The 26,470-nt window shown below is 37.5% G+C and overlaps 1 protein-coding gene across 1 annotated transcript in view; it reads right to left on the minus strand.

Annotated features, from left to right (window-relative positions):
- Window positions 1–26,470, minus strand: part of BRINP3 (BMP/retinoic acid inducible neural specific 3) — a 227,914-nt gene that overhangs the window by 194,965 nt on the left and 6,479 nt on the right. The window contains exon 2 of the mRNA XM_070401317.1: window positions 8,436–8,497. The gene's annotated coding sequence lies outside the window, so the exon portion shown is untranslated. The remainder of the gene's footprint in view (window positions 1–8,435; window positions 8,498–26,470) is intronic.

Genomic DNA, 26,470 nt, shown 5'->3' on the forward strand with positions numbered 1-26,470 from the left:
GACCAGATAGAGTTCATTAAATTCTATTGATCCTATGGTATAATTGTATATGGAACGACTAATACATTAAGTTCAATTATCAGTTATTAAACAAAGACCACAGTCATACATGTATTTCATAATTAAGAGATTACTCCAGCACATAATGCGAGTTTAAGAGATGAGAATAACCAGGTAATTGAGAGCAAACTATTATTAGAAATTGTCCATTATAGAAAGTTAATAATTCAATGATGGTTTCCACTCTACGCTTACTTCTACTTTACTTATGCTTCCTACAAGCTGATCTAAGTGTGAGCTAAGTGATTTGAGAGAGTGCATTATTTGGAATTATTTTCACAAGGCATGGAAGAGAGAGAGACAGAGAATGGACATACTTAGCATGGCCGTGTAGAGTACCTAACACGGTGCTACCTAATGAGAAATCTTTTCTCTTTTCATGGATGTGTGCTTGCAAAAAAACAGAAGAATGAGGAATTTGAAGATAAAGCATTTCTAATTGTGAAAAGAATATGTTGTTCATTATTCTTAGGAAAATTTGATCACATAAAGCATTGCTAAAAAAAAATTGCCTCGTATTCTAAAACAATAGCTTTGCATGACTCTTTCTGTACATCCACATTCTCGCTGTAACTTATTTAATGCAAAATGGAAACGTCACATCTTTTGTATCCTTATAACTTAAGAAAAGTGCCTTTAACCAAGTGGTGAAAAACAATTTGACAGTGAATAAATGAATGAATGAAGTCTGAATGACATGTTTGGGCTTCAAAGAATAAACTGTAACAGGTTTAAATACATGGAATGATTTGTCCTACAAAGCAGTTTTCTTTCAAAATAGGTTGAATCTGAGAAAAATCAAGAATTCAAACCTGAAATAAGAATCACATCAATAATAGCTAACATTTATTGAATGCTTTCTATGTCCTAATTACCATTCCAAAAGCTATACACAATCAGACTTAATACTGAATATGAGTCTACACATAAAATGCTAATTTAATTTAGACTTAGGCTATTATTAAAATCTGTAGGTTCTTCATATGTACATCTAGGTTTGTGTATACCTCTTTCACCTTTAGGAGAATTAAGTTACTCTACCAACAATATATCACTATAGCTATCTAGTACTCCATTTCTATCCCCTAATTATATTAGTGGACATTGTAAAAATATTAAAACAGGAAGGACAGCTACCATCTACCAGATATGCTTACCAATAAACATTTATTTAATCTGAAAGATTTGGGCAAAGAAAAAGTTTTGTTCTAGATATTAAGATACCAGTAAGCTATCCTATATAATAAAGAGTTAATATGCTAATTAGACCGAACAGCCGAACAATGGTCCGGACCATCCGAACAACCTTCAAATGAAGCCGGGGCTGCGAGGGCCGGCTAAGACAGCTGGGGCTGTGAGGGTCAAGCCCCTTACATGAATTTTGTGTATCTGGCTAAGTGACCAACCGTATATCTCTCCGACAGTCCGACCAATCTACTGGTGGGTACATATGACGCGCACTGGCAATTTAAAAATAAACGTTGACTCCCACATGTGTGATACATATAAAGCTCTTGATGGCACCAATCAAACACGTGTGTTTTGACCTGTCATTGTGGATCGTGAACTTGGTTGTTTTTGTTGACATTCTGAAGCTGAAAGACATCATTAACAGAATACGTCTGAAGACCAACTATTGGGACAATGTACCTCTGAGGCTGAAAGTGTCAACAGAATATGTCTAAAGAACAGTCATCGACAAGTACTACCAATGCTGGTAGGAACTGCCTTCATAGTGAAAATGAAATAAATTAGGATGCAATTATCGAACACAGTTGTGGTGGAATGACTGTTACATGTCAATTTTGCCTATCACTAAATTTCTCTAGTGAAAAACCATCTGATGGAAAATTTACTCAATGTTGTAGCAAAGGCAAAGTTTTTCCAAATGATACCAAGAATTGATTTGTCCCCATCTGACACTTTTCTCCCATTTAAATTAATTCGAAGACAGTTTCCCATGATGCCCGCATTTGCAATGACTATTACTAAATCACAAGGACAAACTCTAGACAGAGTAGGAATATTCCTACCTGAAGCCATTTTCGGACATGGTCAGTTATATGTTGCTTTCTCTCAAGTTTGAAGAGCATGTGACATTAAAGTTAAAGTTATAAATACTTCATCACAAGGGAAATTAGTCAAGCACTCTGAAAGTGTTTTTACTCTTAATGTGGTATACAGGGAGATATTGGAATAAGTTTAATCAATTTATCAGTCATTATTGTTAATCAATGTTGTTTTTATATCATGTTTTTGTTGTTTTTATATCATTTTTTTGTTGTTTTTATATCATGTCTTTGTTGTAATATCATGTTGTTATTGTTTAATAATCAATTGATATATTATTTTCATATACATTTTAGTAATTTTCTTTCATCTCTGACACTTCTATTATAGAGAATGGGTGCATAGTGATATTAAAATATTTCTTCTAATTAATTTCCTTTCAATGTGCAAGAATCCGTGTACCAGGCCACCAGGTTTTTTTGTTTTTTTATTTCCTTCTCTCCCTCCTTCTCTTTCTCCCTTCCTTTATTTGAAAAGTTGATTCTTAAGTAAAAGGAAGATATACATTTCAGAGTTTTTCTATTGAAAAGACTTTCTGAATAATCTTATTGGAATTGTTGTATGTTTGACCTAAATTTATTCAGAGCAATTTATTTTATTTTGTGGATGTTTCTTTCCATTTGAGCAGAATAGTCTCCTTTTTGCTCAACATATCACCCTTCTAAGCATTTCTTTGCTAAAGTGATAGAATCAATTAACTCTCTATTTTAGAAGATGTACGTTAATGTTGCCATGATTGCATTACCTTGGTCTAGCTAATCAGAGGTAAAACTCATCTTCGTGTGTTGTTTTGGGAATATTCTTTACAGAATATTGTTTCACATCTTTCCCACCCACATTGGAAAAGAAAGCCTATGCCACACTATTGTTCACTGTTCAGAAAGCAAATATTCAGTATAAAATGACAGTGAAAGTTTTATGAGTTTCTACTGCATAGAATGATGTTTCAGAGTAATATTACATTTTCTGGTGTTGTCAATTCTTCTCATTTAAGACATGCTATGATTTCATTAACATTTTTTCATAAAATTATTATTTATTTTGATTGATCACTTTTGGCAACCTTTTAAAATGCTTCCTATATTTTTATTTTTAATTTATCCTTTTCTTTTTTGTAGTTTTCTGTATTTGAGACAGTTTATTATATTTATTATTATACAATTCTGCCTCTACTGCTCTTCCTGTCTTTCTTGTTCCTTTTGCTTCCTTATTGACTTCCTGTTTATCATCTGGATCAATTGTCCTGTGAACTCCAGAATTCTCAGGGCTCAACTCCAGGCTTTAAAGTAATTTTTTAAATGCTAAGTGCACTTCTCTCTGACCCTATTCGCATTTGAGGAGGAATTGATATATTTTTCCCTCTCACCTTGAATTCCTCAGCACTTAATGTTACCACAATATGCCTTTTCAGACACATGTAAGCTGGTCTGATAATTATTCTCTATATCCATCTTTCTCCATCTCCTTTTATTTTTCCAGCTATAGAAAATGCAATTCACACTTTGACCCATGGCTACCATTTCCCCTTCATTTTCTCTTCCAGTTAAAGACGCCAACCTTTCCCTTGTTCCTGATGGAAGTCTAACCAGAATGCCAAAATAAAGCAGTTTTTTTAATGTGACGACGTTAAGAAGAAATACGTGGAAAGATAACAATATGAGGCTGACAGCCGGTATTGGTCAAATTGAAGCAGGTGCTCCCAAGCCCTGAGCTCTGCCTACTCGGATGCCTTTTCCTTTCTTTTATCTCCCCATTTTTTAGCGGATCTTAAACAGTAGTGCTCTATGAACATGGCCAATGGATTCCCGTGCTGCTGTGACTTCATTCACGGGAAAGACACACGTCTGACAAAACACAACATAAACTTCTATTTTGCAAAGGAAGCAAGTACTTCCTCCACTCCCTCAGCAGTTTGTAGCTGGGAGCATACAAAACTGTCATGAAATTAACTGCAGCTCCCTTCAAGCAGACGGGCAGGTCCGTTTGTATTTTTAATACCAACAACTAAAAGTATTTACAGGGCCATTTGTACATGACGTTAAACAAGATGCTACACCAACACCTTATAGTAATGCAGTTAATCAAATAGGTATATTTATGCTCCTCAGAGAGACAAGAAAAAAACACACAAGCAAATAAACTCCCGTTTATAACTAATATTTCATTTTGGGTCTATTGTCAGTAGAGCTGCTTTTTAAATTTTTGAACGCTGGCCATGCAGTGCTAACACAGAGAAACACAATTGATTTTGTCAGGTAGCCTTGCCTCCACTTCTGAAAATAACGCTTTTTAAAAGTTCCTTCCAGCGAAACTCTTTGGAGCTGCTCTCTGCTTCCTGCTGGGCCCTTCGCTGGTAGGTCATTCAAGGTCAGAGCGGGAACTTGACCCCCAGCTGCCTGGATCAGGCCTTTTCTTTCACATAGACTCAGAAAGAGAAAACACCACTGCTTTCCCGGGGCCCTTTGGACTCAGCGGCTAATTTATCTGCGTCTGAATGTGTTCCTGCCTTAAAGGATGATCACTGGGTTTCTCAGGGGACACTCCCGTGGCTGTGTTTGTTAGTGTGGGTACCACTCGCTGAAGGTTTATCGCTTCATCGCACCCCCAGAAGCAAGAGCTGGGCTCTCTCCCAGGCCACTTGGCTCTGGTGATGCGGAGTCTTTTTAAGTTTCCTTGGAGCGTAAGGACACGTTTCCTTCGTGGCTCTAAGTGAGAATGGGTTTCCTATTAGACCCCGGGTACCACTGCTTTGGATTCCCGGGGAGCGGCATCTCAGAGGGCTCCCCGGTAGGCTAAGGCAGCACGGAGCCCTTTTGCAGCCGCCTGTAGACAACACTGGTTCTTTATCTCGCAGATGTAGCTACAGCGCTCTGCTCCCAGCTGGAAAGACAGTTACATCGCTGCTGTAGGACTCCCAGATGTGAGTGCACTAAACGCTCCATGACACCCCTGAATTTTATGTCCCCGTTATATTTACAGGCTGGCTGGCCTTCGAAGGGACCCATAACTCTAAGGGTCTTTGGCCTCTTCAGCCAGGACATGTGTTTAAAGAGATAAAATGTGCTTAAAAACAGAATTACAAACTATAGGGAATGTAAGAAGATGTTTGTGATATGAACTATACCAAAATTAAACATTTTATATCCCTATGTATGGATGCATGTATTCATCTGTTTTGAAAACTGGCAAAATAACCAAACAATATAAGAAGGTTTAAAAAATACATTTTAGGCCCAGCCTGCGTGGCTCAGTGGGTGAGCGTTTATGAACCAGGAGGTCATGGTTTGATTCTAGATCCGTAACATGCTCTGGTTGTGGGCTCCATCCCCAGTGGGCTGTGTAGGAGGCAGACAATCAATGATTCTCTCTCATCATTGATGTTTCTATCTCTCTGAAATCAATACAAATATATTTTTTAAAAATAAGAGTGTTCCAGTTAGCATTTCTGTACTAAAATTAAAGCAGCCCAATTAAATTAAGGCTAGTCCAAGAAGTATATATATTTGCCATAGTATATTTTTATTCTTTCTCTATAGGATTTATTTTACTGACAATAAATTTGGGCAGGATTTTGAATTAGAACTTAGTTGGAATAATTTCACATTGCTTTCTACGTCTATTTAGAAAATGCAATTTTATGTTGCCTTCAAAATCCAACTGCATTTGAGTTACATATAGAAAGTTGCTCCATAATTTAGAAGATCTCATTTCATAAACATATTTCTCAATATTACTGTCTGGAACGGAAAAAATCTGAAGCACAAAAATCTGAGTTTTCTGTTTCCAAGCTGGAGTCAGAGTAATCAGAGAAACTACTTGTGCTAGCAAAATAACATTTAACCACTTTTGAGATATGAGATGTATTTATAAGTTCTGCCATTAAGCTGAATCTAAAGCTTGGGATTTTTTTTTCCCACGGCTCAGAGCAAGTGTTATTATCATATGCACAAAATTGTGACTTGGAATTAAGTATGTGTGTGTGTGTTTGTGGAGAAAGAGTAGAGGGGATGGGGAAGAGAAACAGAGAAAGGGAGACAGACTTTCTAGGGAATTGGTGACAAGAATACAAGAAGGTGGATCAAAATGAATTGACAATAGTCTCAGGGTTATTGAGCCATCTAGGATTTTAGTAGTCCCTGAGAAAGTCAGAGAATTTAAAGTAGAAATGAGGAACCCAGAGAGGAAGAGATGCATAAAACAATTAGAGTTCAAGTACTGATTCTGGCAATTGTTAACTATAAAACTTTGAGCCTAATACTCCCCCTTTCCAAGCCTCAACATGCCTACTTATAAAGAGAGGATAAAAAGATCTACAATACAGAGGCAAAGGGAAATTCACATGAGATGGTGTATAGCAGCGGTTCTCAACCTTCTGGCCCTTTAAATACAGTTCCTCATGTTGTGACCCAACCATCACATTATTTTCGTTGCTACTTCATCACTGTCATGTTGCTACTGTTATGAATCGTCATGTAAATATCTGATATGCAGGATGGTCTTAGGCGACCCCTGTGAAACGGTCGTTTGACTGCCAAAGGGGTCGAGACCCACAGGTTGAGAACCGCTGGATATGGAAACACTTAGCAGAAGTCTTAGAGGCAGATGTTTTTAAATTTGATTGAATTCTCCACTTCTCTCTCATCTCCATCTCATCCATTTGTCATAGAGGACTATTAAATGTAGCTCATAAATGCCTCTCAAACGTCTCCTTCCTCTCCATTCCCACTGCCAATAGGGTGGTTTGAGCCTTCATTACCTATTTTATGAACTGATAAAATGAACTCCTAACATTGTGCCTTTGGTCCTTTCATCTCGTAATATATTCTCCACTCTGCTGTCAGGAGTACCTTTCTAAACGGAATATATCATTATTCCACTCCTCTGCTTAACAATTTGAGATATTGGGGAAAAATAGAATTCTGATTTTCCCTCTTCATACCTTTATTCCCTCTTCAAACAAACTTCTACATAACTCATCTATCAGTGCCATGCATAATCTTCAGCTGTGTTCAGCTTTTTCATACCTGGCCTGAGATCTGAGACTCTTTTGTATTTTTTTCTCATTGTGTTGTTGTTAATCCTATCCTGACGGTATTTTTCCATTGATTTTTAGAAATGTTAAAAGGGACTGGGAAGACAGTGAGAGGGAAACATTGAAGTGAGAGAGACGCATCCATTAGATGCCTCCCGCAGGCTCCCAGACCAGGGCCAGGGATGGAGCCTGCAATGGAGGTATATGTCATTGATCTGAATCGCACCCAGGATGCTTCAGTCTGCGGACCTGTGCTCTATCTACTGAGCAAAACAGCTAGGGCCTGAGACTGTCTTTCCAACCTCCGTACTGCTACCTTCGTTTCCAGGAATTCCCCTCAGTGCATACTTGATGAATAAATGTAGCTCTACCTCTACCACCACCTCTTGTGGGTATCTCCTTCTATTCTCTTTAGAGTTCAATCCTTTGATTCTATTATTGTAAAGAATTCAGCACATTATGCGAGAATCCTGTGTTTGATTATTAATCATTCCACTTGTCTCCATGGGTGTCTACTGTATTGTTTTCTTATTTTGTGTCTACTATTTTGTAGATTAGTATACTATTCTAGTTCTAGGCAACTGCTACGATAAAAACTATATTATTTCATAAAAATAATACTTGATTCGATTGAGAGCTAGAGTCCAATCCCTTTAATCTAGGTTTTCCTTATGGACTCTCTAAGCCTACTAAAAACAGATGAACCAAAGAATTTAGAAGTTCGGTTTTATAATTATATATAAGAGAATGTCTGGGACCAGTCTTTTTCTTCCCCTTATAGAAAAACACAAGGTCAGCACTAAGGTATGTTTTCAAATTTCTGGCAAAATTAAAAAGCCAAAATAAATCACACACAAAAATGATATGTCATAACAGTCTATGCAAACACAGACAATTAAAGGAAATGAGTTGCAATCTAATATCCAAGAAGATTTAGGCATCATGAATGAATTATGTTTTCTTCTGATCAATAGCTACCATCTAAGAACTTTCAGATCACCTTCCCATATTGGATAGTCAGACGGGATCAATAGCACATTCATTGGAATGTGAGCTGCTTTAAAATATGGTAACAGCTCAGCGACTCACCGAGATCTCTGAGAGTACCAAGTAGAAAACACAGGACTTGGACAAGATGAAGAAGGATAAACTTCGCCAGGGAAAGTGCTACGTGAACTTGGTGTTCGGATATGACAACTGCTGATTCTTCAAGAAGAGAATGAAACCAGGTGTGTAACTGTTTACAGAAGTGAAAATAAATCACCTACTTTACCTTTCTTTTCACATCTGGGGAGCTGGATGGAATCTACCCTGTAGTTCACTTTTCTTCTGACCCTGGAAAAGATAAAGATGTTTTCTTGATGACTTCAATAATAGTTGATAAAAGAGCTAAATCTGCAATGTTACAAGAGTTTAGGGCTCTTACAGTCCTTTTGTGTGTGTGTGTGTGTGTGTGTGTGTGTGTGTGTCTATATTAACTTTCTTACTTTCCTAAATGGTAAAAGAGAAACATGAAAAATTAAAAAACTTGACCTTGTCCATCTAAAAACATTATTGATGGGATCAAAGAAGATCTTGTATGTGAAATTTCTTTGAAACAAGTAAAATGTTGTTTAAGTTATGAAACACTGGGGGGGGGGGGGGGGAAGCATTATCTGGCCATTGTAGTAATGGTAGTTCTTGAATTGCATTATGTGGCTGTATATTACAGGGATAAAACTATGTATCTTTAAGAAAACTAAATGTTCAGAAAAATTATTGCTCTCCCATTGTCTTGGTTTTATCTTGCAATATAAGATCTAATTTTTAATAGTTTTGTAAAAAAAAATTATCCATTACATGAAAGCATTCTTCAATGACTATTTACTGAAATCAAGAACAGCTAAGGTTTTCTTGGCTAGAATTATTGATAGATATGCCATGTATTTGAATAAGAATTTAGGTGTTAAGTTCTATATGAGTTATGACTTACAGACCATCAGAAGTAGCAGGAATTCCCTGTAGTTTATCTAATAAATGTTGGAATGGTTGTAATATTACTGCATGTTTTACAGTAAATACTTTTATTAACAACATTAATAATATAATAATAAATAATTTACATTTTATAGTGATATTTGCATGGCACTTCAAGCATTTATCTGGTAAGATTACTCAGAATGTGTCAAAGTTTCTGTCTCATTATTACATAAATGCATTTAAATTAAGGAAGAAGACTTCCCCAAATTTTTTCCATCAAAACACCATAGTTAGTTTATCTTGAAACCAATTTCTACCATGATATATATTGCATTTTTTCCAATGCCTATGACTTTGCCAACTATTAATTCTTGAGTTTTAATTGAAGGCACAGTTAAGACATTAAAATAATTAAAATTTTATTTTTACTGCATTGGCATTTCCTGGATGTTAAGAGTTTTATGTTTTAAAATTTGGGAGGAATTATTTATTATTGAGCTGCCAGTCCACAGGTGGGTAACTCACAGGAATTATAACAGACTAGACTACTTGATTTATTTAATTCTTAAACACTTAATCAGACTTTCATAACCAGAATAAACCTCTAAGGAAAATTGAACTCCATTAATTCTTTCAAAGCCAATTTAGTGATCACTCTTACAAAAGAATTATCTCAGGAACATACGGAAAATTCAGATAAGTATAATTCAGGTTTTCTATTAAGTTGATCTACAGATCAATATTGTTCAAAATAAAAAATCAACAACATAATTTATATACTGAATGCATAAAATGAAATTCTATATACTATCAATAAAAAGCCCATTTATTTGAATGAAGAGTTATATCAGCTTTCACAATGTTCTGCCAGACTAAAATTCCATTTGTTCCTATCATCCCACGTATTAGCAAACTCTTAAACTAAATTGCAACTTTAAAGGTTATAAAATTTCAATGACAAAATTGCACAATGGAGAGTGTGCTTGAATAGTGGAGTTTATCAGATACCTTAACTACCAGGGTGTATCAAACAACTGAGATCCATGATGACCTGAACTACTGTGTTTGTATTAGAACACAGATTATTAGCTTTTTTCACATTTTATTGCAATTACTAATAAATATTTGCAAACAGAATTTTAAAAGTGAAAAAGCAACAACTTTATGAGAAAATTAATGCTTGAACAATTGTCTTCAAATCTGTGCCCATGAAGAACAAAATTGTAAAAAGGGTCTATTTACCAGACTTACTTATCATTTGCACAAAAAGTACTGTGGAAAAATACATAATTTGTCAATGCTAAAACATTTTTATATAATTTAGTAACAAATTTAAAATTTTCCATGTCACCTATGAAATGGTCTAAGAGTTGATAGTATCCTTTTAGTTCTTTTTTTCCCCTCTTCTTTTATTTTCTTTTTTTTTCCAGCATCTACAATTTACATATTTGTGTTCTTCCCTCATTGGAATTCTAAATGCTGAATGTCCAACTCTCAAATAAAACTCCTGATAAAAACTACATATTTACAAGTAACTTAGCTACCTTTATTTTTCATTCCATGTAACTCTCCTCCTAAACAGATAAATGCGGTTTTAGCTTAAATTAGAAGCTATCATTGAAGACACACTTGTCATTATAAAGTCGTGAAATGTCTGAGAAAGTAATAATTGTTTTGATTAAAGTATATCCATGTAGATGAATAAATGAATAATCTCATAGTTAATCAACCCACACAAAACACTATTATAATAACACTACAAAGCCTCACATGCCACAAATCATTTCTAAAAAAAGACAAAAAAAAACACAAGAGACTGAAATAGTTTGAAATTCAGTGATGAAGTGAGATTGAGAGAAACTGGTTATGGATATGATACAGTTGTGATTATTCGATGGAAAAGACTGTGTCTTTCCAGGTTATCCCAATTGGGAGAAAAAGCAGTAGCCCTTTGTTTTATTTTTTATTTTTTTTATTTATTTTTTTAAAAATATATTTCATTGATTTTTTACAGAGAGGAAGGGAGAGAGATAGAGAGTTAGAAACATCGATGAGAGAGAAACATCGATCAGCTGCTTCCTGCACATCTCCTACTGGGGATGCGCCCGCAACCCAGGTACATGCCCTTGATCGGAATAGAACCTGGGACCTTTCAGTCCACAGGCCGACGCTCTATCCACTGAGCCAAACCGGTTTCGGCTTATTTTTTATTTTTAAAAAATTGATTTCAGAGAGGAAGGGAGAGGGAGAGATAGAAACATCAATGATGAGAGAGAATCATGGATCGGCTGCCTCCTGCACACCCCACACTGGGGATCGAGCCAGAAACTCGGGCATGTGCCCTGACCAGGAATCAAATCATGACCTCCTGGTTCACAGGTCGATGCTCAACCACTGAGCCACACTGGCCGGGCTGTTTTTATACATTTTCAACAGCAGCACACAGATGTTATTGCTTTTCATTTGATGTTCCTTTTCATTTCTGATATCTAACAGACTAGCCTACTTGATTTATTTAATTCTTAAACACTTAATCAGACTTTCATAACCAGAATAAACCTCTAAGGAAAATTAAACTCCATTAATTCTTTCAAGTTAGGTCACCCAACACTGACTCCTGAAGGTTATGAATACTAGCGTTTTGCTTTTGATTTGCCTTTCTTCAGGTAAGTGTCAAATCATGAAATATATGCCAGAAACTTAATCCTCCAGTACTGGCCTTCCTGCCCTGATAAGCAAGCACTTTATCCTCTTGTGACGAGAACTTTTCCAATCTGCTCCCTTAGCAACTTTAAACAGACCTTCTAGTGTTGCTAACGACCGTCATCCTGTCGTACATTTCATCCCCAACACCTGTTCATTGCATATCTCTAAGTTGTATTTTGTAACCACGTTCCTTGAACCCCCACCCCAGCTTCAGTTCTGGTAACCACAAATCTGGTGTCTCTTATTTTTTAGATTCCACATAGAAGTGAGATCATACAGTGTTGGTCTTTGTCTGATTTATTTCACTTAGCGTAATGCCCTCAAGACACATCTGTATTGTCACAAAACAGATTTCCTGTTATTAGTAGCTATTATCTACGTGTTTTGAGAGAAGTTCCCACCCTCCAAAAAATGCAGAAACAATTGGAACCACACTGTATAAAGAAAGGAGTGCTGTGACTTTTAAATAGAAATATAAATTATTTATAGACATATACACGGTGGGGCAAAAGTAGGTTTACAGTGTGAGCATGCAAAACACCAAGTGTATTCTTGTATTACAATTTATTAATTATTGTATTATTTTCCTATTGTATAAGGGAATCATTTAAGTTTCATATAATCATATATCACTTGGAGCTTTTGTGTAATTGCTAATGTGTGTGTGTGTGTGTGTGTGTGTGTGTATACAGGACAGGGCAAAAGTAGCTTTACAGTTTGTATGGAAAATAATACAATAATTAATACAGGTAATATTACATGTAATTTTATTATGTTGAATTCTTTACTTTTCCTGCTTGTCTTCATTATTGCTTTTCCTTTACTACTGTTTAAAAAATTAAAACTTATTTGTACCACATTTTACGTTTTACATTTTAGAGAGAAATAGTCAACAAGGACAAGATAAAAGTATTTCAATGACAATTCTTACACTCACATCGCAAAGTTTTCAGCTTTCCATCTTTCACAAATATTTACTACTGAAACTCATTGTATGCTTATCTGTGAGTCTCCCAGAGATACTGTTTTCTTTGAAAAAAGAAAATATCCCCAGGCTATGCACAGTTCCATAATTATACTAATAAAGCCAGTCTCCTAATGCATTCAATCATCAAATCACTTCCTGGCTACTAGCTGCCTTCAAATTAGAAACTGGTTTTCATAGCTACAGGGCAATTCAGACAAAAAACGAAAAAAAAAAAAAAATAGCATAGGATCTGGCCGAAATTGAAATGGAATCTAAAACTTCCTAATTGTATATATTTCCCACTGCTCTCCAGCAAGTCCCTGTTCCTGTGCAAACAAGAAAAAGTTGGGGATTCGGTCCACTAGAAAAAAATCAGAAAAAAACCCCCAAACACGACTGCTTTCTTTTACCCCCAGTAGTTCGACAACTGTTAATTGTTGTTTATATTCAGCATGGTCCTTTTCCAGGCTACTTTTTAAAAATTATGCAAGTCAAGGCAAATGCAGGCCATACTGCCACAGTGAGATATTTTGATCCCCACTTAATATGGTCCTTGAATGTTAAATATATATATACTTTTATTGATCTCAGAGAGGAAGGGAGAGAGAGACAGAAACATCAATGATGAGAGAGAATCATGGATTGGCTGCCTCATGCACAGCCCACACTGGGGTTTGAGCTCGCAACCCGGGCATGTGCCCTGACCAGGGAATTGAATTGTGATGCTCAACCCCTGAGCCACACCTGTGGGCTGGACCTTTAATTTTAATATTTAAATCACTTAGGGGGAGGGAGCTCTTTTCTATGGCACCTTCACATTCCAGCAACTGCCCATGGAGGTGAATGAGATTTCCATTTGCTCTAGATCCTTGCCAGGTCTCCTTTATGTCAAGCTTCTTCATGTTCATCCATTTATGGGTGAGGAAAGGGCATCTAATCATGAATTTAATTAGCAATCCTCAAGTTATTTATGAGTCTGAAATCGCCTGTATGTTTTTAATTACACATAAACGAGAGGCCCAGTGCACAAAATTGTGCACTGGAGGGGGGGGGGGGGGTCCCTCAACCCGGCCTGCGCCCTCACACAGTCTGGGACCCTTGGGGGATGTCCGCCTGCTGGATTAGGTCTGCTCCCCAGGAGGAGCGGGCCTAAGCCAGCAGTTGCACATCCCTCTCACAGTCTGGGACCCCTTGCTCCTTAAGTAAGCTGGCAGTCGAGAGGCTCCCACCACCACCGCTGCACTCGCTAGCCATGAGCCAGGCTTCTGGCTGAGCGGTGCTGGTGCTCCCCCTGTGGGAGCTCACTAACCACCAGGGGGCAGCTCCTGCATTGAGTGTCTGCCCCCTGGTGGTCAGTGCACATCATAGCGGCCAGTCGTTCTGGTCATTCTGCCTAATGGCCGCTTAGGCTTTTATTATATACATGTTTCTCCTTTTTTTTTTTTTTCTTACTTGTCCATATATTTTGTTTATTTGTGCTAGGCCCTATGCTTTGAATATTAATCCGCACAGGAATCAGTGATTTCCTGAGGAGCCCAAGTTCCTTGTGTAGGCTATAATTATTAGAAATAAAAATCTAAGTTTTAGGCATATACATCAATATAATTGGGTGGTTATGCTTCCAAGAGACTATAGTAAATAGAGCTAGAGAGATATAAAAAGTAATGATATTTTCTTGTTTTTCCTCAGTATTAGATTTTAATACCTATTCAACTTCTCACCCATGATAGAACTTAACAAAGCAGTCATAATAGTCTATAAATCTAACAAGTAGAAATTAATAACTCTGCTTGATTAATAACAAGATATAACAGTGTATATGACTCTTAGTTATCAAAATTATCAATTTTGTGTTAAGGGCCACTATGCTTGCAGAGCCCTTAAGTATAACTTTACTAAGCCCTGAAATAAAGCTTTTACCACCTTTTACCTTTGCTGAGTAACCAGATACCATATCTTTTGTGCCCACCTTATTACCAAGTGAAAATAGATATATTTGTTCATAAAAAATGTGCTTAAATTACAAAATTTTAAAGCTTCTAAATCTACAGTTTCAAACCTTGTAAAATCAACTATCTATATATATAAAAGCCTAATATTTTAAGTGTCCGACCGAGTGGTCAACCGACCAGTCGCTATGCTGTGCACTGAACAGAGGACAGATGCTCTGACTGGTAGGTTAGCTTGCTGCTTGGGTCTGGCTGATTGGGACTGGGTGAGGCGGGGCCAGACACACCCTGGAGCCTCCCACAGGGCCCTTCCACAGTCCCTCCCTGGCCACCAACCCTGATAGGCCCCAATCCAGACTGGGAGAGATGGCCCTGATTGGCACCAATCGCCAGCCAGGCGGAGAGACCCCACCCGTGCACAAATTTCGTGCACCGGGCCTCTAGTGTATATGATAAGAACCTATGAAAATTAACTACATAACCTTACTCACTTTTGGATTTAAGAAGGGTCAAGATGTTCACAAACAGAAAGTGTGGTGTTTGAACACGCAGGCTGCAAAAATGAGTTTCAAATGTTTTTTTTAGGCTCCATGTTTCTTTTTTTTTTTTTTTTAATATATTTTATTGATTTTTTACAGAGAGGAAGGAAGAGGGATAGAGAGTTAGAAACATCGATGAGAGAGAAACATTGATCAGCTGCCTCCTGCACACTCCCCCACTGGGGATGTGCCCGCAACCAAGGTACATGCCCTTGACCGGAATCGAACCCGGGACGCTTCAGTCCGCAGGCCAACGCTCTATCCACCGAGCCAAACCGGTTACGGCAAGGCTCCATGTTTCTTAATTTGACTCAGAACAAATTAAATTATCTGAAATTTTGCCTGGTAATGTAGAGATATTACGGTTTTTCTATATCTTCTTGATATTTTAAATGCTTTCAAAAAACAATTTGGAGAAGCTGTGAAATTTGTATCCCATTATCTCTAGATACTTTAATATTTATATATCTCTCTAAGTACTAGGCTGTAATGAATTTCATCATTCTCTTTATATTTTATTTTCTTTTTGTTTGTTGCTGGTGTACATAAGCATGATTGGTTTCGAATACTGACTTTTTATCTTGAAAATTTACAAAACTTACTTATTAATCCCAATAATTTACATGTAGACTGTTTTTTTCTTAATATGGAGTTACATAATTTATTAATAATAAAAATGTTGGTTTTTCTTTTCCTATTCATCTGCCTTTAAATATTTCTTATTGAACTGAGAGCGAGAGAACAATTGTTTCAATATACTTTGAATAAAGACATGGATAATATATTTATGTCCCATAAAACTAGAATCATAACGATAAAAAGTTTTTAATAATTGACAAAAGAAAATACCTGTGGTCAATTTTGTTAAGTAAAATTGGGAAAGACTGGGCAGTTTAATGAAATTCCTACAATGGAGTTCCTTCTTTAGGCAGTAGAGGTCAAAATTAGATCAATTTCAACAGAGCAAAGTACTAATTTTTAAAATTACATTCAATTGTCTGCATTTAAGGGAATGGTGATAGTCCAAGGAGAGTGATAAATGAAGCTGGACTAATATAAAACTTAATCACCCTTTGATAAATTACAAATTTCTTTGCGATGCCTTGGTTATAAGTGGTCTTTGTGTATAATGGCTTGGAAGCTGAATGGGGCCTAATTGACTGAGGATTGTTTCAACATAACTGCTTTTCAAATGTGAGCAGGCCCCAATAACATTTTATTGTTCTCCAGTCAAATCACAATGAATACTGAAAGCTGGTCACAATGTTTTCAAATGAGAGATTTTAATTTTAGCAATTTTAGTTTTGTCTCCATAACTTTACATTTATTTGCATACGGACAAGCTTAAAAACTGTGAAATTTATGTCCACAGGTTTATCTATTCTTATGTGGGATATTTAGTTTTGCCAGAGAAAACAGAAGGTTATAATTCACTTTGTAATTCATACTGACTTCATGAACTATAAGAGCGGAGCAGTCCAGTATCTGATTTACAGATTGAAAAGTTTCACTAGTAATTTAGGATGATCATTTAGAAGTACCTGCCCAGTAACACTTGTGAGCTTAATTCTTTCTGCTTTTAATCACCTTATGGAATTTATTACTAGTTCACTGCATATTAAAGAGTTTCAGCCCTAACTGGTTTGGCTCAGTGGATAGACATCAGCCTGTGGACTTAAGCGTCCCAGGTTCAATTCCGGTCAAGGGCATGTACCTTGGTTGCGGGCACATCCCCAGTAGGGAGTGTGCAGGAGGCAGCTGATCGATGTTTCTCTCTCATCAATGTTTCTAACTCTCTATCCCTCTCCCTTCCTCTCTGTAAAAAAATCAATAAAATATATTCTTTTTTCAAAAAAAGAGTTTCATAGCAGGTAAATCTTTCAATTTATAAACAATATTTCATTTTCTGATCAATGTAAGTTTTATGAGTAAATTTCCCACCTTTTGGTGGCTCTACAATATCAGTTCTTTCTTTCACATGAACTGGCCAAATTCACTGCCTACAATCCCCACAGACATGCATTCATTTCGGATGGAAGTAAGATCATCTTCAATTGCTGTATTTAAGTGCATGCAGACTGTGCCTTTTGCTCAGAGAGATACAGTTTGTTTCTGATTATTTCCAGCATTCTGCACACCACTGCAAGGAAACGATTAAGGGCATGTTTCAGGACCTGTTTGCCAATATTTCTCTGACATCTTAAGTGGGATGAGATAAGAGGGTCCGGGTCTAAACATAACAGCGTGAGTACATGTCATATCTGGCTGCTCTGGGGGTCTCTTTGAACAAGCGTCCATCAGTCCTTCCCTTGTGCTTGGCTTTGAGGTATTTTCCCTAAGTATTAAATATAAAAAAACACATTTTAAGTTGAAAAAAGGAACTAAAGGAAGACTATGTATTTTGGTTAGCAACTGAAATGTTTCCACTTGAAATAGGTATTTGTGTTTCCTTCATCTGTAAGGAGCTGGAAACAATAGCAATTATTTTTATTTCATTCTAATTATATTTAGCATGATCTTAAGGCCTTATCACAAAAATAAGAGAAATGCTCAATATTTGTCATGAACACTTTAACTTTTTTGAACACAGTTCTTTTAAAAACAGATTTGTTTACATGGAAATGGGAAAAACTAAACTAAGATAATGATGCATGAGAGAGATACACTGTCCAGTTAATATAAAAAAGATTCAATATATTCTTCTTTAAAGGTCACAGCCTGAAAATAAATAAGAGGGAAATGATCATAACATGTTTGCCGTACTATCTCTAACAATTTCCAGAGAGATGACAATTGAACCTACTAGTATTTGATAACATAACATAATTGCATGAATTTTGAAGATTTTTTATTGAAATCTTTTCTGCTATCCGTTTATAGTTTCAAAATTTTACCTGTTAAGACCAACACTGCAGTAAATTGCATGCACATATTTCTTTTTTTATTATTAAATTGACTGGGTGACACTGGTCAACACGAACATACAGATTTCAGGTGTGTGTTTCTATGGTACAAGATCATGTATATTTGCATGCATACATTTCATTGTTAATATAATTGTGACTGTTAAAATTCAGTAATTATTAGGAGCTATTACTACTAAGAACACGGGTGTATAAATGCTCCCTTGATGACTGACATCCTATTGTCCTTTGCCCAACTAAAATACTGAGGTCAATTTATTTGCTGCAGATCAGCATGGGCAGACATGGGTAGAATCCCATCTGTCCACCTCATTAGCTACATGGTTTTACAAAACAAAATTATGCTTTCTATGCATACTCCCCTCTCCTGTAAGAAATAACAGAAAAAAGTAGCAATGAGTTTGATGTCCTTTAGGAAAGGGAGAACAGTCTATGCAGGCACTGCACTGTTGGATCAAGTCCCCTATTTAATAATAATAAAAAAAATAGGGAGAATAAGCAGCTGATGAGAAAGGCAAACAGTGGAGAAATACATCCTACATTGCTCACCTGGGGCCCCATGAGCCTCAAGCCACTCAATAGAGCTTCGTGGGTAGGACCCATCTTACTCATGGTGGACCTTGTCAGATACAGGAAACTGTATTTCTTTTATTTTCTTTTTTAATATATTTTTATTGATTTCAGAAAGGAAGGGAGAGAGAGAGGGAGACAGAAACATCAATGCTGAGAGAGAATCATGGATCGGCTGCCTCCTGCATGCCCCACACTGGGGATCAAGCCCACAACCTGGGCATGTGCCCTGACCGGGAATCGAACCAGGACCTCCTGGTTCATGGGTCAAAGCTCAACCACTGAGTCAGCAGGCCGGGCAGGAAATTGCATTTTATGTAGCAGTGAAACCCTTGGGGTTTACACTCATATCAGGAGGAACTTAAATCAACCATTTGCTTTTCGTTCCTCCACTTGAAAGTGAAAATAGCTATAGAAATGTCACTCCTCTATTTAAAGGGTGTCCCAAACTTCACGCAAGAAGTAATTTTGATAGAAAACACAGGTTTATAAATAAAAATTGTAAATTTTTTATTGATTCATAAAGGATGCAGTATAGGGTTATGTATGGAATAGCATATCGGGTAAATGGCCTCCACGGCTTTGCTGGCAAATACGCACTCTTTTGTTGAAATTTTCCATGACCGTTTTGCATAAATGTGGCTGAATTTCGATGAGGCTCATTTTCATCTTGATGGCTTGGTTAATCGACAAAATTGTCGCATTTGGGGTTCAGAAAGTCCACGCGTGATTGTTGAGAAACAAATGCATCCACAACGTGTCACTGTTTGGTGTGGATTTGGGGCTTGGAAGCATCATCGGACCATTCTTCTTCGAAAATGCGGCTGCTCAGGCAGTAACAGCTAATGGTGCTCGCTATCGCGACATGATAATCCAGTTTTTATGTGTGCTATTCCATACATAACCCTATACTGTATACTTTATGAATCAATAAAAAATTTACCATTTTAATTATAAACTTGTGTTTTCTGTCAAAATTACTTCTTGTGTGAATTTTGGGACACCCTTTATTTAACCCAAATCAGTGCCGACTAGGTAGGCCATAACATCAACTCAGGAGGCGGGGGCAGAAAGGAAGTGCAGAGCACAAACACCTCTGGGCAATGCACTTGCAGTCAGATTCCCAGAGGCCCGAGTGAAAGAGTAAAGAAGTCTCCCGGTTTAAAATTATTAATCGGGTCAATGTAATAATACAAGTACTTGACCATGAAGCATCCGTTAGTGACTAAGTGTCGGATTTCATAAAAGTTGTTCAGGGTCTCCCAGTACCCATCCCACAATCTCAACCCCATATATAACCACTTTCAACAAGTTCGCTGCTTATTCTTGCATGCATGTCATATTTATAATTAGTTTGTTTATTTCTTGAGTCACACGTTTTAATGAATACCTACATAATGAACTTTGAGGACCTATCTCTCTTACCCTCCTCTCAGATCGAGCAAGGCAGAAATATGTATTAAATAGTTAAGATTATTTCCTACTAACATTTAATTATTCTGTGTCTGCATTTCCTCTCAGCTTCATTCTAGTCCGCAGTGCCTAACCCCCCCGGCTTTGACACCTGGAGTCTAGATCCTTCCTTAAGACTGTAAAGGCTTCCTGAGATTTGTGTATGACTCAAGCATCTTTTCCTTTTGACTCTACAGCTGCTTGTCAAATTGCCTTTGGGTTATTGTTGGTGACTTCAGTCGGCACAGCAACAAATATTGTAATTGTTCTCCTAGCCAGTGACAGCTAATGACAGGGATACCTTCAGGGTAGCACCACACCTGCCAAAGTTGGTACCTAATGGCCCTGCAGACAATCCTGCAATTTCTCCCACAATAATAAAAGAAATGAAACTTGAAGGAAAATTTAAGCTTTGTTATATTTCCTAAAACATAAAAATGAAGCAATATCACACTTTTTAAGGATGACAAAAAATGTGTAAAAGGCTGTGCTATCAACTATTCTGGTCATTAAAGATGCAGCTATAAAAGATGTTCAAGTCTTTCTGGCAATAGCTAAAAATCAGGTCTAGATTTTATAACCGGCTGTTTCAAGAGAAGCATCAAAAATTGCTCTCAGGCCCTAACCAGTGTGGCTCAGTTGGTTGGGCATTGTCCCATGCACCAAAAGTTTGCTGATTTGATTCTGGGTAAGGGCACTTGCCCGGGTGGATTGTGGGCTTTGATGGTTCACTCTCACATTGATGTTTCTCTCTCTTTCTCTCCCTTCCTTTCTTTCTAAAAATGAATAAAAATATTTTAATTGCTTTCAGAAAGAATATATATTCCCATCCATAAGATAATAATGTAAATACAGTATTACATTTTACTTAAAACTAGAGGCCCGGTGCACGAATTTGTGCACCAGCGGGGTCCGTCAGCTTGGCCTGCGGTATCGGGTTGAAACTGGCTCTCTGACGTCCCCTAAGGGGTCCCAGTTTGCGAGAGGGTGCAGGCCAGGCCGAGGGACCCCACCAGTGCATGATCAGGACCGGGGAGGGATGCAGGAGGTTGGCCAGCCTGGGAGAGACTGTGGGAGGGCTCCAGGGAATGTCTGGCCAGTCTCACTCAGTCCTGCTCACCGACCCCAGCAGCAAGCTAACCTACCAGTTGGAGTGTCTGCCCCCTGGTGGTCAGTGCACTTCATAGCGAGCAGTTGAGCAGCCTTAGCATATCATTAGTATATTACATTTTGATTGGTTGAACGGCCAACCCAGTAACCAGACACTTAGCATATTAGGCTTTTATTATATGGTATAATATATTGGCATGTAGTTCAGTGTACAAGGCAAGTAGATATAATATATATAGCTACTTAAATTATGTTTTATAATTTTTGGTGATCGCATTTGCTTACCCTCAACTCTATTTTCTAATCCTCAAGAAGTATGTACCATTTCATTTCAGAAAAGTATGTTCCATCATTCATCATTCTCACTTTCTTTTCAATATCTGTACCTTATTTCTAAAGTTAAATTGTAATTTACTGTACAACATGTTCATAATCTGTACACTCTACAAAGCTTACTCCCCACCAAACAGATTCCTAAAATACTGATGTCAGGCAAATACACATTTTGCAAATATCCATTAAGGGGGTCTTTAAATGATATTTTTTAAGTCATAAAAAATCCTACCAAATATAGTAGCAAGAATATTGGACATCCAGTGAAAAGTCTGAAAAGGGCATTGATTTTCTTTGATTTTTAAATTTATTTTTCATTGAATGTATTGTGGTGACATTGGTTAATGAAATTATATAGGTTTCAGGTGTACAATTCTTTAGTACATCCTCTTTATAATGTACTGTTGTTTACTACCCCAAGGGGCATGGATTTTTAAAACTGGTAATAATAATTCCTTTTAATAAGAACATCTGAGATCTATACATTTTATTCGTTTTAGAACAAACTGAGAAAAGAACAATAAAACAAAACCGCATTATCATATGAGTTTACCAAATAACCTAGTATATCTTTTTTGTATATATTTCTTATTCCCAACAGATGGTTTCTTTTATAAGAAATTTCCACCTTATACTCTAGGTCTTAGAATTTTAAAACCTTGGGTTAGAATTCATCAAGGTTTTCACAGTCCATTAACTTTGTGACTTCTCTGGCACTCACATAAACTGTTTCTGATGTTTATGTAGTGTTAACTAAAATAACCCTTACTGATACATTTAGAGGAGCGCTAAGTCCCTGTAAATCATTAACTTGCTTTAAAAAAACAACAACAACAAGATGAATTCCTTCAGCCTAAAGGACATTCTACTGAGCGCGTGCATCACATTCAATACACAGATTCCATTTTGGCTAAATTTTCATGCAAGGCTATTTGCCAACACCGCTTACATAAATCCATAGATAAGATGATTTTAGCAATTCCCAAAGCTACTAATGGTGTGTCAATTCTGGGCATGGGATCATAAATGTTGGGATTGGTTGTAAAATGTAATTATGTTTCATCCAACCAGGAGCTAATTATACTATCCAGTTTGAAAACAACCCCTCCTTGAGGCTCCCCGGAGCCTACAGAGAGCCCAATAATTCTTAGTTGAACATCACATCAATCTAACCTCTAATGTCACCTAACAGCGCTGGCTAGGTTTTCAATATGGCAATTTTTAAAAATTGCACTTGTTTCTAAACTGTATGACAGATAAATCATATGCTGGTTTGCATAGTGTAGCTCCCAATGACTGTTCCATCTCTGCAGCTGTCCTAAGACATGATTGGCTGCTGGAACAACTCTCATAGCAACAGTCAAAGCAGAGAGAGAAAGGTTTGCGATTTTCTCCAGACAGAAGGGCAACTTGTGGATTTAATAACGAGGATCCTTTCATATCAATAGTAAAATCTAGACTTGGGAGAACATTTCAGTCAACAGGTTCTTGGGGGCCAATTCAAGCGTTTCACTGGAAAATCCTAATCGTGATACTAAAATAAAGGGCCAAAAAGTTAGGCATCTCTTTTATAAGCACAATTTCAGTATTTGCTCCAAATTGGCAAGCAGGTGTTTTACCCTCCAGCTCCCGCCTTCTTTTTTTTTTTTTTTAAATATACTTTATTGATTCTTCACAGAGAGGAAGGGAGAGAGACAGAGAGTCAGAAACATCGATGAGAGAGAAACATCGATCAGCTGCCTCCCGCACATCTCCTACTGGGGATGTGCCCGCAACCCAGGTACATGCCCTTGACCGGAATCGAACCCGGGACCCCTCAGTCCTCAGGCCGACGCTCCATCCACTGAGCCAAACCGGTTTCGGCAACCAGCTCCCGCCTTCTTAAAAAATTCCCCCATCTGTTCATCTGGGAAAGTAAAATATCTCAGGCAGAGCTAAGGTGCCGCAGGTCACACTTTATTGCTGCAGGGGACGTACTCCCTGTGGTGATGTCAACACTCTCCTGCTGCCCAGAGCCGACCCTTATCCTCAGGACATTTCAGGAAATATTGGCCTCCTCCCTGGAATCCCTGTGAATCTCTGAAGGTCGCCCAAACTAGGAAGACGGAAGCACCTAGTGGGAAATTTAAGATTGGTGCAAATGCACCCATTTAGATACAGTACCTTTGTGCAGTATCAAGAAACACTATTCCATGTGGTGTCCAAATATGTATAGCATTCAATTCTAAAACACAATGTCTATGTAAACATCAGTAAAAATGAGAAAGGAGAAATAGAAAAGCTTTATCTTGAAATTTTTGTTGACTTATCTGCAATATATATATTGCAATATACATACACACACACTGAGTGGCCAGATTATTATGACCACCCCATCAGTACTTCGTTGGGCCACCTTTTGCCTTCAATACTGTGGAGATTCTTCTTGGCATTGACTCAACGAGATGTTGAAAGGTGATGCGAGGAATCTGACACCATGCCTGATGAATAGCACTGTCCAGTTCTGTGATGGTTGTGGAATCAGCTGCCTGATGGCTCTTTTAACTTCGTCCCACAAATGCTCCATTGGATTGAGATCTGGTGATTGTGGGGGCCACCTAAGCAAGGTAAAGTCTCCCTCATGTTCTTGAAACCACTCCTGCACAATATGAGCACCGTGGCATGGCGCATTGTCTTGTTGGAAGAAGCCATCTCCATTGGGATACGCCATCAACATGATAGGACGAACTTGATCAGCAAGGATACTTAGATATGTTGTGCTATTCAGATGTTGTTCTACATGAATTAAAGGGCCCAAATCATGCCAGGAAAACATGCCCCAAACCACAACACTGCCCCCACCAGCTTGAAGGGTTGTACTCATGCATGTAGGGTGCATGCTTTCATGCTGTTTCCGCCAAATTCTCACTCTGCCATCTGCATGATGCAACTGGAAACGTGATTCATCGGACCACATGACTTTTTTCCAATGCTCGACTGTCCAATCCTTGTGTTCCTGTGTGAATTGGTGATGTTTTATCTTGGTAACTGCAGACAGCAAAGGTGTTCAAACAGGCCTCTGGCTTCCATATCCCATACGATGCAGTGTACAGCTAATTTGCCTACAAACGTCAGGTGGTCACAATAATCTGGCCACTCAGTGTATATATGTGTGTGTGTATGTGTGTGTATATGTGTGTGTGTGAAGGCAAAAGGTGGCCCAACGAAGTACTGATGGGGTGATCATAATAATCTGGCCACTCAGTGTGTGTGTATGTATATTGCAATATATATATTGCAGATAAGTGTATGTGTGTGAGTGCATATGTGTGTATATACACATACACACATAGAGTACATATATCATAGTTTCTTTCTGAGGTTTTTATTAAATGTATGCAAAGTTCTCTATAATGTTCCACAAGTTCTTAGATATTTATGAAACTACGTTAAATATGATTTTAATATTCATTTGTATATCTACTTTTACTATACTAGTATGTGACTACATGTTTCATCTTTATTACATTCTTAATAAATATTACTGGTCAAAATTGGAACAGTTGTGCTCTGAAACATGTTATCTTTTTAAGAAGAGACCACACATTTTTAGGAGCATCATTCATATCTAGAACTTTCTCACCTTCCCAATAGAAGTGCCATGGAATTCCCCTTTCCTGATAGTTAACCCTTCTCTATAAAACACTATTACAGCATGCATTGCTAAGTATTTTAAGATTGATTCGGATTAAATGATCCTGAACACAGTAGCTCAATAAAGTAAAATTCCTCTTTGAGATCTTTACGAAAATGAGAGAAATGGATGATGAACACATAATGATGCAAAACAGAAAAGACTGTAAAACCTCACGATACACGTATTTCTCTATGGTTTCCAAGTTCACACATGAAGGTAGATGCTTGCTCTTTGTTTTGTTTTCATTGCGATGTACTTAGACCACACATCCACAGTGAGAATTACAAAACAGATCCATAAATTACAATGTAGAATATGATAAGTGTTGACTTTATAGTGAGTGCTTAACCCTGTGTGCCTTCCACAATACTCAAAGTTCAGATTTTCACATGTTCATTCTAGTGATATTATGTCTCCGGCAATTCTATAAAATAAAAGGCTAATATGGAAATGACCGAACGGCGGAAAGACCGGCTGCTACGACGTGCACTGACCACCAGGGGGCAGATGCTCAACGCAGGAGCTGCCCCCTGGTGGTCAGTGTGATCCCACAGGGGGAGCACTGCTCAGCCAGAAGCCGGGCTTATGGAACAGGAACAGGCCTAAGCCAGCAAGTGGACATTCCCTAGAGGGTGCAGGCCAGGTTGAAGGACCTCCCCCCTCCTCCAGTGCATGAATGTCATGCACCAGGCCTCTAGTTGGTTAATAAAGGACATGGTTAGAAATAGCATATTCTATAAAATTTTATTTATTATTATTCAGTCTCAAGGGTTATATTGAACTCTACTGCCATTTCTAAGTAGCTCAAAAAATTAAATAAAAGAGAGATTGCTCTTTTTCCCTTTCCTTTTCCTTTTTCTTTTTATTTTTTTTTTTAGCTGAAAGCATTTGAGAGCAGGACTAATTCCAACCATCATGCTGGAGCGCTTACCCTGTTGTCAGGCTGATTCTATATCATTTGGGTTGATTTTATAACTGTGTTTATAGATGGTTAGTGTTTGAAAGCACTCCGCTTACCAGGAATTTTGATAAGTGATTAAAAAATTGGCAAATGTTCTCTCCAAGCGCTTCTAAATAGATTCCATAAACAAAGGCAAACAAAGCGAGGGCGGTGTGCAGGATG

This window comes from Myotis yumanensis, unplaced genomic scaffold (assembly GCF_028538775.1).
Source record: "Myotis yumanensis isolate MYYU_CA2020_CCGP unplaced genomic scaffold, mMyoYum1.0.hap1 SCAF_22, whole genome shotgun sequence".
NCBI classification, from domain to species: domain Eukaryota; kingdom Metazoa; phylum Chordata; class Mammalia; order Chiroptera; family Vespertilionidae; genus Myotis; species Myotis yumanensis.